Genomic DNA, 14,058 nt, shown 5'->3' with positions numbered 1-14,058 from the left:
AATCCTCCATCCTCCGCTTGTCCCTTTGTGCAGCTATTTTATCCATTCCATTTAGGAGAGTCCAGCCCTGAATGCTTTTGCCAGTTGCATCACCTTTTAATATTCCTTCTGTTCATTTGCAGCTACTTTGGAGCTGTAGTTCCTTTTATGTCATTCACCCCATATTTAGAATTTGTAGTTTCCTCAGATAATTGGCCATTTTGACAAGAAGAGTGACACAATCAGCTGTCAGATACTTTTCATTCCTGACTTCCATGCCAAAACTGACATGTGGATATTGGAATAATAACGCGTTATCTTAATTAGGTGTATCTTCATGATACATGCTTTATAACAGATAGAACATATGAAACTACTGCAATGCCTTGCCAGGGTATCTTTGAAATGAGATTCCCTACTTAAGAGGTTTTTTCCTTCTTAAATAAATAAAGAGCAAATGAACAATTGCAGAGTCCAAGTCTGAATCTTAGCACTTCCTGTTAAACCTCACAAAATAGTGCAAGAAACATGTTTGGTCTGCTTTCTAAGGCTTGATGATGTGATAGGAAGGATGTTGTATGTAACATCAAAGAATGATGTTGTTATACCTCTGAAGCCTGACTTCTGGAAGTCCAAGTGAAATAATGTATGCTCATTTTTCTCCAGAATATGGCAGTTTTTAATAGGCTTGGATTCTTATCAGAAATGTTCCAACTATTTCCATCATTGTGTTTGTGTGTGCTTTTTTCTTGACTATCCAAATTTCTCTCACACTTTTCAAAGTTTTGTTAAGTGACTCCCTGCTGGGTTTAGTTAAGAGTGGTGCTGAGCAAATTGCAAGCTGCCAAAACCAGCCAACAAACCACTGGTGATGAGCAAATGTTTCTGCTCTTTCAACTCATGGTGAATGTTACTGTTTTCTTAATTCCAGCATCATGTTCAAGTGGAAAATGGTGAAGTCTGGACTACAGACCTGAACACTGTTTTGGACCTGAGCAAACAGAGTCTGGCTGAGGATCAGGGCAGATCATAACTTTCACACTTGCTGTCTATATATGTTAGGATTAAAGTATTGGGAGTATTCCCAGCCCAGTGATCTTTCTTGAAGTAGACTTCTTGGAGCTGTGCATGATGATCTCGGAGCAGAATTTAGATCTGTATATTTTTGTCTCTTAGAATGATTACAGACCTTTTTTGTGAAAGACTGTAGAATGTGAACCTTTGGAGAGTTTTGCAGAATGAAGTGTGTAATGCACAAAAGGTAATTCATAGGAAATGACTGGTTTAGTTTCTTCTCTATACCCTCAGCTACACTGAATATACTCTGACTATATTGTGTTTTTCTCCATTTCCTCCTCCAAATGTAGTCTGAATGGAATAGGTCTTGCCTGTTGTAGCATGCCTTATTAGTGTCTTCTCATCATTGTCCTCAAAACCAAGCCCATTAATTGCCTATGCTACATGTCCAGATGATGGCATGCATGTGGTAGGAGGCCTAGGGAAGATCAGTGACTTTTCCTGGAAAGGAGATGGGAGCTCAGGACAAAGTGTTTGCTAAGCCATTAGCTCTGCTGCAGTGTTGCACTTACCTTAGTAATCTGAAAGAGATTTTATTAAAACCAAAGCCAGTCAGATATTAAATTGAGACAAATAAAGTTTCAATAGTTACGAATACCCAATTCCTTCTTGTTCTGTGAACAGGAAGTGCTTTAAAGGTGGGAGCAGGTGACAGGCTCCTAGTATTTCTGGCTGTGCCACTAATTTCCTTCAGAACGGATGCTTTTCCAGAAGTTATACTCACACAGGCACACTTATGTGTAAAAATCCCTTTGATAATCTTAGATGAGAGACAAAAACCATTGAAAAAAATGCAGATTTCAAGACTACATAGTGAAACAATTGACCATTGCAGGAGAAAGGGGTCTTCTCTCTAATGTTAACTTGCGGGAGGTGGAAGTGATAGTTTTCTTCAAATGTGTGTTCCAGGTCTGTACAAAAATGCAGAGGTAGATTCTCACAGCATATCTTCCTTTAAATGACATTTCATAATAAAGGACTTGAACCTAGTTCTTCCATATCCAGTCCCTAGGATCTTTTGGATCAGGCAGGCATGTTTGCTTAGAATCATAAAGTCATGGAATCATTAAAATGGCAAAAGACCCCAGTGTAAGCCCTCTGCTGTGGACTGCTAATAACACCTTGAAGCAAACTAATCTTTCCTAGGATACATTTATGTTAAAACTAGTAAATCCCTATAACATGTTTTGGTTTGAGTAAACCAGTATTTTTGGACACAGAAATACTCAGTTAAAAAATTCCGGCTTATACTTGGTGTTCCAGTCACAAAAGCCACTTGGTATGTTGTTTATATTTTTTCTGATGCTCTAATGAAGATTAGGTGTCTGCTCTGCTCTGAGTTCATCAAGCACATAATTTAGCAGCGTGTTGCACAACTTTGTACTACTGTATTAACTCCTGGCTCGTAGCTGTAATCACAGAATAGGGCTAGCATGATGTTAAGTATGCTACAAACCAAAAAGATTTGTCGTGGCCCCCAAGGTATCTGTTATCAAAATGTAAGTTAAAAGTTGAGAAGCGGATAGTATGAATGGAGTGTGTGTGTATGTGTAAGTGTAGGAAACAAATACTAAGATAAAAACTACAACGTTATGCATCTTGCTTGTTAAGGCCTTATCTGTGTAATGCAGAAAGGTAGAACTCTGAAGAAAGGTTTGAAATTATAAATTAATTTATAAAAATACTCATTTTAACATTACTAAGTCAGCAATAATATTGGATGTCTTAATGAACTCTAGAGTGCAGTACTGTGAGCGAAGCTTTCACTGATGATTTAAAACAGGACAATATTTTGGCAGATCTTGTTTTAACGTAGATGTTACTTAAGAAGGATGAGGGAAGCAACAACAGTCTACCTACTTGCATCTAGATAATTGTATTTGCTTATTACAGGTATTGTCTTGTTGGGTGCAAACTACACAGTTCATGAGCTGGTTCTGCTAAGGACAAGGTCAAGGAGAGGTTAAGAACATGTAGGATAGGTGATGTCTTTTAAACTAATATGCCAAACCTAAATGAGCAAATATCTGTGTGATGCTGCTATTGCTAATGGATGTTTAGAAAAGCCAAATGCGTGGTCAGCCCAGTAATACTTTAGAATCAAAGAATAACTCCAGTTGGAAGGGACCCATAAGTAACACTCCTGATGCAGCTCCATTCCATTTCCTTGCATCCCACTGCTGGTCACCAGAGAGCAGATTAGCACCTCCCACTCCACTGCTGTCCTTGGGGAAGTTGTAGACTATGATGGGTCCACCCCTCAGCCTTTTCTCCAAGCTGAACAAAACAAGCAGCCTCAGCCACTGCCCTTGTCCTTGAGGCCTTTTACTATACTGGTTGCCTTCCCCTGGACACACCCTAATAGTTTGATGTCCTTCTTATCTCAAGAACCCAAGCCTACACATAGGACTTGTGGTGTCATCATATCTCTGATGCTAAAGCATTGTGTACTTGCTGTTTAAAATTTGCCCATTATAATGAATGTAGTCATCTGCTCTAACTTCGGGTTAAGGCTGTGCATACTGCTGGAGAAAAAGCACATCTCTGAACTGGAGACAAATTATGAGTCTTTGTCCCCATCTCATCCTCTCTGCTATGAGAAAGTAACCTCTTTTCTTTCAGTTCTTTCCCTGTTTAAAAAGCATATTTGGGTAATTTAGGATGAGGAAGAGATTATGTAACATATGTTGTTGAGATAAAGAAGTGATCAGGTTCAACTTAAATTTAAGGATGACTAGAGACCTTACAGGGACATATCTCATAAACTATAATGCCACTCAGAGTCTGGAAATTGTGCAAGACTGCTGGTAAAGAATTCCTTTGCTCCGACAGGCCATAGCAGTCTTCTCTTTCTCAACTTCTCCATGGATAGCAGAATTGTTATAATATTTAATTTGCTATGGGATAGCACCTCTCTGAATGATGAGTGTTTATAAAACCTTTCAAACTTGAAAAGCATGTAGCATTCTTCCCCTTGACAGATGACCAAAGGATTTTTAGGAATAGTAAACGTTAAGTGTAGTGGAAGAAAATAGTGAGTTTCTAAGGCAAGACTAGTATTGTAGTTTTAGGAATTTATACAGGCCCAGCTGGAAAGTCATCATGTGTTACTGAAACTTGGTCTGCACATGGGAATGTGGCTGGCAACATAATGTTAAGGAGCAGGGCAGTTATGTATGATGAGGTGCCGGTACACAAATAGATATTCCTATGGAAAATGGCTGAAGCTCAGCTGATGGCTGATACCAGTTTTGCTGCACATTTCTGCACTATGCTAGCATGTAATTACCACTTAGTGCGTGAATTTTAGCAGCATGAGAAACCTCACACCTAAGCCAATGCAATTGACATTGTCCAAACAGAGATACAGTTACAGTAAAGGAAAACAAAAATTTGTAACTGAAGAGTGCTCTAATTTCAATTGCTAATTTAAGTCTTACTGGCAAAAGAATTTATAAAGTTTGGACAAGTTCTGCTAGTGTAGCTCTGCTAGAAGTCTTTTGTTAGGAGTCAGACTAGGAGTTTTTTGAACCTCTAATGTGCTGCACAGAAGGAAAGAGAAATGCATTCTTGCCTTTTCCAGATAACAGTGGAGAAGCTGCCCAGTCTGTTGCACCCAACCATGCTGCTGAATCACTACACTACAGATCCCTGGTATCAGCAACTCTTCATCAATCTGGTAAGGCTGAAGCCAATTCTAAAAACAAACATTTCCTCCATGAACAATATGTTTGTTATATTTTCTCATTTGTTTATGATGGCTGTGTCAGCCGCACTGATTTACATAAACACTGCCAATCCTGGGACGTTGCATTCTCAACAAAAGTAGCTGAGTACAAACAGCATTCCGAAGTTTTAATTCATATTGTATAAACATAACAGATGTTGATAAAATGAGCCAAAAAGAAAATACAACAAAGGAGACCATTTCAAGGGGGCTTTTGATTAAAATACATTCCAGATTGACAAAATGATACAATGTTAATGGAATAGATCATTTAAATGTCATTATTTGGCTCTTATAGTCCTATAAAGCAAATATAAAGCAACGCTTTTGAGATTTAAACTCCATTACCGTACAGTGCCTATACATCAACTTATAAATAAAACTATATTTCTTTTCCCTTTCCTTTTTTTTTTAATGCCTCCTATGACATTGCCACATTTATTTCCTAAATACTGTACTAAAATACTGGGTCCAAAAGCAATAATAAGTTTAGTATACAGAGTAAGGCCTAAAAAAAATATATTATAAACAAAATAAATGCAGTTTCTGCCTCAGTGAATTTCCAGTCATTGAAACTGAGATGGGCGACACTGAGAAATCCAGGTCAGAGGCCTAATTCAGTTGGGTTTTCTTTAAAAAGATATAAAATCTGCTCCTGTTAATTCATGCGTAAAGATGATGAGACTTCATTTGAGATCCATCTGATCTAAATACCTTGCTTTGAGAAAGAGAGAAAATTTACAAAACATGCAATGCTCCTAATATGCACTATCTAGTTTCGTCTGAGAGTTTTCTTTTAATAGATGGGGGAAATGAGGTGGAGAGAGGACACACGGCTTTCCAAAGTTCAAGAGGAGGTCATACATGGAAGGAGAAGCCAGTTCAAACTGAGGCCCAGCCCAGTGCTTGCACCTGTGGGGCACACATCTTTTTTATTATGGGCAACCTATGGAATTCAATTACATTTCATATTGATGTGAATCCTCAAGCAACAAAGTTTACTCTCCCTTTCAACAACTTGTTATCATCACTCATGAAAGCTCTGTTTCTGATACCCATGCAAATAGCCATTTTGATTTCCTAGGTGCAATGATTTCCTGCAGCAGTGATTTCCACAGCAAAACTACATGCGGTAAAGAACGAGGAAACCTCTTTACTTTTGATTTGTTTTCTTCTTCATGTCTTTGAATGCCTGGTCTGTTCTTTAAATGAGAGAAGGAGAAGAGATGTGCCCCTCTATGCTGTGCATTTATTTATGTTGTTTTATCATGTCTTTGTTTCACTCTTCCTCTTTCTGGGGAAGCATAACATTGAGAAGCACAATACACCTTCTCTGGCAGAACTGGCCAGGTCACAGGAATAATACTGTAGGATGATGGGAAAAATAAAGTCTTAATGAACAACTACATACTCTATAAAGACCAGCTTGGTTGACAATAAAATGATCTTTAACTCTGTTCCTATCAAGAAACCATTAAAGCCCTCATAGTTTTCAGTCACCAGAGTTTAGTACTGGTAGGCCCGCTTCTCACACCTATGTGATTCCTTCTCTTCCTTGCAGCCTGTGTTTCTATGTGAATTGATTTTTATAAGCGTGTACTACAAAATATTATAGAATTCCATAAATGGCTGTGTAATGAGATAGCAGCAATAAAAAAATTTAAAACTTAATAAACACTGGGGTCACTGACTGTTTTCAAGCAAATCTTAGACCAGAAAAGTCTTAGACTTAGAAAGTGGACCTCAACTCAGCTTTTCCAGTCTGTGAAATTTGAGTGCATTCCAGTCATCACAATTTATTTAAATTGAACCTTATGGTTTACCAAAAAATAAAGTGGTTCTTTTACTATGGTATTTCCTGATGCTTTAGGTATAATTGAGAATGTGGAGCAAGGAGAGAATCCATGTTCTTATTGCATGCTGTAGAACCTGCAGAACCAAGTGTGTGGAGTGATCAGTGGGAAGGACTTGATGCCTTTCCTGCTGGAGGAGAGGCTCAGGCTCCAGCTGGCACCACAGAGCCCTGATGCCCTGATGTGAGCAGCCCCTGGATTCAGGGCCATGCATGCCTTCTTAGGCTTTGTCACTTGTTTTGGAGTGCATGTTCTTCTTCAGGAATACATAATCAGAGTTTTTCCACTTGATTCCTTTCAGAGAAGACATGCTTAAATATCTTGACATGAGAGGATGTAGCCCCAGAGCTATGTCCCTTCAGCTGCTTGTTAACTTCAAAATTCACTAATTTAAATGCTTGTGAGACAACATGGGAATTCACATGTTTATGGAAGACATATAAAATGTGAAAGATGGATGTCAAGAATGCTTTTGTCATGCTGTGTCTATGTCTCTTGAAAAAGACCATAACCATCAGCAACTGCTATGTTGGCAAAGCCTTTCAGCGAAGATTAAATCTTCAATCTCTGAGTATCCGCCTGTTAAAAAGAAAAATGTTTTAGATTTCCTCCAATGATTTCGATGTTTAATTTTGTTCTGTTAAATACCAGAAGGATTCCCACATTTTTGGACATTAAAACCAAACACGTATGAAAGAATCCACCACTATTCATGTTATAATGAATACTAAGGAAAGCTAGTAATAATTTATTGGCTATAAAAACTTGCCAAAATTCCTGAAAGTGAATTTCTGGTATTTGAATTATGCAGCTCTGACTCTCCTATAATTCAAAGATTTGTTGGATGTTCTCTAGTTTTCCCTTTAGGAATTTGTCTTTAATATTAATAATGTTGTTTCTGTAGCACCACAGGGAAAGCACGGCATTTTAAAATTGAAGAGTCCAGTCAATGCATACAACTGGCAGTCCAGAAATGCTCAAAGTCACATGAGACAGGCTCTTTAAATGATCATTTTAAATATGTCATGTGCAGGATAAGAAATGCTCTGCAAATCATCCATCTAAGAGATATGGACATGGATGTTTATTTAGATCCTGTTACAGTTTGTAATCTTTTGCTCATCACTAGCATGGTCATTGTCACTACTGAACCATGCCTCACTCACCTACCTGGAAAATGCCAAATTCTTCTTGAAGGAATTAGAGTTTGTGTGATAGCAGAATTATCTAGAAACCCTTGGTGATTTCCTCTTAAGGTAGTGAGAATCTCTTCTTTTGATAAGCAAATCTACTCCCCTACTCTCGGGAACATGGTATGACCCTTGGGGATGGTGCTGTGCAGGACTGGGGATTGGACTTGATCCTTGTGGGTATCTTCCAGCTGAGCTTGTTCTGTATGACTCTGGGATTCTAAAATCCGAGTAACCTTGCAATGAATTTGCATTTTTGGTTCAAAGCCCATTGCTGATTTCCTTTTCCTTGATTTATTGAGTACACAAAGTATCACCTTTCTAAGACTTGAGTAATGTAATTTTTTTTTGCTTACCATGTCTGTGGCTAAATGACTCAGTACAAATTGTAGTTGGGGTGTTGTTTGCAGAGCATGAGAGCTTGAGATAGCCAGGATAACAGTAACTTGTTACGCAACTTTGAACTGGTCACGTCAATGCTTGGCATATCATTTACTCTGCCTTTACATTTGGAACAGTGATGTGAATCCGCCACAGGTACTATGAAGAGTATATGTGAGAAAGATGTTGCAGGAATATAAACTATTTATAAGAATATTTTAGGCTGCCCAATTGTAAAAATCATAGCAAGGTTGCCTTTTTTTTTTTTTTTTTTCATTTTAGTACAAGTGTAATTTCTAAGCAAAAGTTCACACAATTTACATGGAAGTTCTCATAACTTTTGGAAACTGGGTGGGGCATAGCATGCTGCATTTTTCCATACATTAAGTATCTAGTTTCATTGCTAGATGAGGGTTTCTTTGGTTAGTTTGTTTTGGGTTTAATTTTGAGATTTTTTTTTTTGTAATGTATATGTGTTTGTGAAGACACAAATAAAAGAATTCCTCCCAGGACTGAAAGAAGCCACTCCTTTATATTCTGGACTCCAGTGACAAATTCATCACAAATGATAATAGCCTAATACAGGATAATACACTAATATATGAAAATGAAAACAGATAAAATTGGTAGGAATTTTTTCATTAATATGCCATTCTAATGATCTTTATATAGAACAGGTCTCTAAGGAATCACAGTAACATGTAGTCATATCATTTGACTCTTGGGCACAAGATACTTGTGCCCAAGTACTAGATTCTTTTTGTCTGCTTTACTGTATGGTAAATATTCTGCTATTTCTTAATATATTTTTAACTAAAAGCTAGATACAGAAAATATGCTATTTTATATAAGATACAGTTTATCAATTTTCACAATTTTTTAACCCAAACTTCAGTGACAAAGGGCTTCACAACAAAATTCAAGTATTTGGCATTATTTTTGGCTTTTACTACATATCTATTTATTTCATCTCACTCTCCATTATGATGATGTTTTCTTAACAATTCTCTCCCTTTTAAACTGAAATGTATTGTAAAGCACAGGCAGACTGAACTTTAGATCTAGGATTGAAGTACAGTTGTGCAAAATTCCCAATTCAATTAGGAAAATTGCCTGCACATTAGAAACACTACATCATCTAGGTATTACATATCCCTATGACTGAACATAAACTGTTGTGAGAAGCTTTTTCTAGCATGCAGCTTTAATGTATGGTTTTACAGGTATCCTGCAATGTCCATCATGTAACATTGGTTGTGTTTTTCCTGTCATGTGATACTCACATACTTTAGATTTAATTGCCCAGTGTTTTAAAACAGCCTGGTTTATCACACTGGAGAACCTTTCAACATTTGTTTCACAACTGATTCCTTCTTACATTTTTTAAATGGGATTTTGTCCTTTAATCACATTTATTTGCTGACTATGAACAGAAAAACCTAAAGGAGGGAAGACAGATTAAGAAATTACTTGTATCTACTTTATATAAAAATGATGACTTTAAGGATTCAGGGACAAGCATTGCTAAAGGTACTGGTAATACGATATGGTCAATCATACCTCAAGGATCAGATAGCCTTGAGCCAAAAATCTAAATGCTAATGGAAATGTAGCTGTGCTCTGCAAGGGTAGTGCCTGAAAAATCACTGATGAGGAAGTGCTGCAAAATGTTACTGTTGTCTCTGCTGCCCCTTTTCACATAGCTTCAGCTAACAGAGCTGTCAGTGTACCACTGGTGATCATGAAATCACTTAATGAAATGAAGTGTAACCAGCTCTCTACTAAAATAGTGCTTAATTAAGTGTGACCATCAAGTGATGGGAACCATAGTAGTATACAAGGGAATGCTTGTTCATTCCTGAAAGGCCTATTAAAGTAAGAGGAAATATGTGATCAGCACAGTTGTCTGAATGTCTAACACAGTATGGCATGGGAATGCCAGCATCAGAGTTCAAACACACGAGGACTTACAAACCAGAATTATTTACACTATATGATTGTAATCAATGCCGAGACACTTCTGAGGAGCCAAAGCAATGAAATGGTTCAGTAACCTGCAGTGTCTCATTAAACTGGTAAATTTTGCTCAACTGAGATCACAGATCATAGACTGAACATTCTGCCACTGAGGATACTCCTTGCCCCCGGACAGCAGAGAAACGGGGAAGTATTACCGGCTTCTGCATATTTTATTTTAAAGGGTTAGAGAAAGGAATTTATATTTTTGTGCAAAGACCTCTGTAGATATGAAGTCCCACAGCTTTTGGTGTGGTGTTGCTATAATTGCCCCTCTTATATATGCTGGAGCTGAGATGTGGGATATGAAGTAGCCTGCTGAGGACTGGAAAGTGAATCTGTGGCAGAGCTAAAAGAACTTCAGACTTCTAACTTCTTTACTTCTCAGTATTAATCTCTTTCTTGCAAAGTGAACCCAAAAGCTAGCCCTAAGAGAAGGTATGGCAAGCTGTGTGACCTCCATATCCGCTCACATTTTGGTACTTTTGTCGCACAGAAGTGTTTCTAGTGGGATAGGGCTGTCCCTAGCATACAGAGCAAAGCCACCCATGCAACAGGGAGGACAGTAAGGACTGCCCCTGTGGAGCAGGCACTCTAGTCCTGTATAATTTCACTCTCTCCCATTCTGAATGCATCCTGGAAGTCTCTTAAGACATGCTGGGCCAGCGCAGCAAAGGATGGGACCACTGCTGAGTCACTGCATTGCACATGCAGAAGGTATGGTTTTCTGTGAAAGCATGAGATGTAAATAAATAAACAAGACTTCATATCTCTGGTATGTGTGTATATGTATAGATGAGAACATGTGCACGTGCATATATACAGGTGAAAAACTGAACCCTTTTTAAACTATTGTTTATAATTTAGGAGACAGGCAAAGCACTGGATGAAATTGCATTATTTCCTTTGAGGAAAAAAAAAAAAAAAGGAGGAGTAAACAAATTATGTGTATCTGGAGCTTGATTATCCTAAAATATACAGGCTACTACCTATAGAAACATTTTTAATCCTTCAGGAGTTAGCAATAGGATAGAGATTACTGTTCATGCAAGGGTTAAGGTCTGAGAGCAAGGCACAGAGGTATAGCAGACAGAATCAGGGGCCCAAGAGAGCAATGTCTTGCAGGATATACACATAAGAAGTATTATTTTTCTCATATGACAACCACAGCATAGAATATAAACACTGTTCACAAAAATGACATGACATTTTTTAATCAGCTTGGGCGGGTTGTGTCTCTGACAAGGATCTTCCTTGCATCTTGCTTTAAGGTGATGAACATCTGAAATCATCATCTCTTTGAACCTATAAAGCTGAGTCTCTCAGAATCACAGACTTTACATTAGAAGGTTCCTCTGGGGGTCATCTAGTCCATCCCCCTTCACCAAAGAGGTCCAGCTAGATCAGATAGCTCAGGCTATTCAAGCCCTTTACACCCTCACAGATGGAAAACCCATATCCCTACTCCAGTATTTGACTATCTTCATAATAATTTTTTTTTATACTTAATTTGAGTTTCCCATGCTACATCTTAAGTCCATTGCCTATCATTTGACACATGCAGGAGAATCTGACTCTGTCTTATCTGTAGCCTAATGACAGGTAGTTTCCACAATCAAGTCTTCTCTGAGCCTCCTCCAAGTTGAATTGAATTATCTCTCTAAGCATCTCCTCATATGCCTGTACTCCAGCCCTTGACCAGTCTAGTGGCCTGCTGCTGGATTTCCTCCAGTACGTCAATGTTTTTACTGTACTGTGGAGACTTGTCTTCATCCCCAAATTGACTTGTGCAGGTATCATGCTAATCTTTTCTATCATTCAAGTTTTAGCATATATTCAGCCAACAAAAGCATGATTTCATTAGAAGATAAGCCAGAATATTCATTTTTTTAAAGAAAGAAACTTGGGGACAATTTAAATGTAAGGTTTTTATGCTACCTTCCCCTCTAGTAAGTAATGTGTTCTTATGTTCTGGTCTTTTTCTCAGCCCACAATTTTCAGTGGCTTGCTGCACTGATAGGAAGTCTTCACCATCCCCTCTCAGCATCCTGAGAGAAATATTTACATCAACTTGGGCCCTTGGTTATGATGTCTTTTCTGTTTCTCAGAGCTCTCCTTTCTGCTTCTTGTGTGTTTCACCACTCTGTCAAGATTTGTTCTTCACTCCAGAAATTTTTTCCCCATGAAATTGCTCAACTGCTCTTGGAAAAGCACAATTTCCTCCTCCTTCCCAAAGATGCCCCCTGAGTACAGCCACATTGTTGTCTGCTGTCTCCTGAAAGGAACACAATGTCTATTAGCACAGAGTTGCTTCAAATGAAGAAATTAAGAATTATACACTCAACATGTTAACAGAAACATCCACAACATTGTTATGAAAAGTTAGTCATTAGGGTCTGGCTGTGATTTTGGAAATTACTCAGGGTGGTTTTATAACAGTTAAAAACCTGTAAGGTGCTCTGTGTGAGGCTTTGGGGGTTGGATATATTTTTCCACAACTCTTTACATTTGTCACCAAGAACATACAGCTCCTTTGACAGTAGGACTTGGGTGGGCAGACAGCTGCTGGATGCTGTAATAGGAGGTTGGCAGGACGCAGAATGATAAACTTACTTGTCAACAGCCTTTCTGGCTTTCTTAGGACAGACTAAGCTTTGTACCTCTGCAACTTGTTTCCCATGTAGTCCCTGGTAATTTTTTTCGTATGGGTTAATTGATTTTGTATTTGCTTACTGCTTTTATTATGTCTGCCCAACATGGAACCCTTCTCAGCACAGAAGCTCATTTTGTATCTATTATTCCCTGTTTTTTTAATGTTGCTTCCCTCAGCCAGAAAGAATTCTTCTTAAATTGTTTGCATGTTGGTGGCAAAAGAGATGGAAGACCAAAGAAAATAAAGAAAAGATCCACAGTAAATGTTGAAAATGGGATCCATCCAGTGGGTGGCATGGAAAATAAGGCTGCAAGCATCACTAGGGAGATCTCCAGTTGGGTGACCACAGCATCACAAGTCAGGAGAGTTTACAAAGCACCTCAAGAGGAAGCAGACCTGTGGCTCCATCTGCATTTGGTAAAACCCTTTCTCTGCAATGCAACCTACTGGCTAGGGGGAGGCCACATCAAGGCAATCTGCAGTGCCCTTTTGGCCCCTATGTCTGCATTTCCTTCCTATGAGTCCAAATGATTGTGTAGGATTGGTGGTCATGAAAGTTTCCCATGGCATGGATTTGGGATATTACTAAGGTGCATGGACAGCCTACTAAAACTATTCTTGTGTACTGCAAGCCAGATGCCTTTAATGTCCCATAGGTTCATAGTTCATTTGTGGCTCTCTCTTCAGTATTCTGACATTTGCACTTTCATAGAGCACCTTTTTATTTCCTATTAGTTATGTATTAGTTGCAATGCAGTTGTACTAACAGCATTTTTCACAATGAATTTCACTACTTTCTCTCCATATTTCTGCTCCCTTCCCTTCCCTTCCCTTCCCTTCCCTTCCCTTCCCTTCCCTTCCCTTCCCTTCCCTTCCCTTCCCTTCCCTTCCCTTCCCTTCCCTTCCCTTCCCTTCCCTTCCCTTCCCTTCCCTTCCCTTCCCTTCCCTCCCTTCCCTTCCCCATCCCCATCCCCTTCCCCATCCCCTTGCCCCTCCCCTTGCCCCTCCCCTTGCCCCTCCCCTTGCCCTTCCCCTTCCCCTTCCCCTTCCCCTTCCCCCTCCCCTTCCCCTTCCCCTTCCCCTTCCCCTTCCCCTTCCCCTTCCCCTTCCCCTTCCCCTTCCCCTTCCTGTTGGCATCATTTCTTCACTCTTGCTACTGACTGCTTTGCATAAAAATACATT

The 14,058-nt window shown here is 38.9% G+C and overlaps 1 pseudogene; it reads left to right on the top strand.

Moving 5' to 3' along the window:
* The window catches only part of LOC144246500 (uncharacterized), a 59,625-nt pseudogene extending 46,376 nt beyond the window's left edge, over positions 1–13,249 (top strand).
* Positions 13,250–14,058: the final 809 nt, after the last annotated feature.

Source organism: Lonchura striata, chromosome 1 (assembly GCF_046129695.1).
Source record: "Lonchura striata isolate bLonStr1 chromosome 1, bLonStr1.mat, whole genome shotgun sequence".
Taxonomy (NCBI): domain Eukaryota; kingdom Metazoa; phylum Chordata; class Aves; order Passeriformes; family Estrildidae; genus Lonchura; species Lonchura striata.
This window is presented reverse-complemented; position numbering and strand designations above follow the sequence as displayed.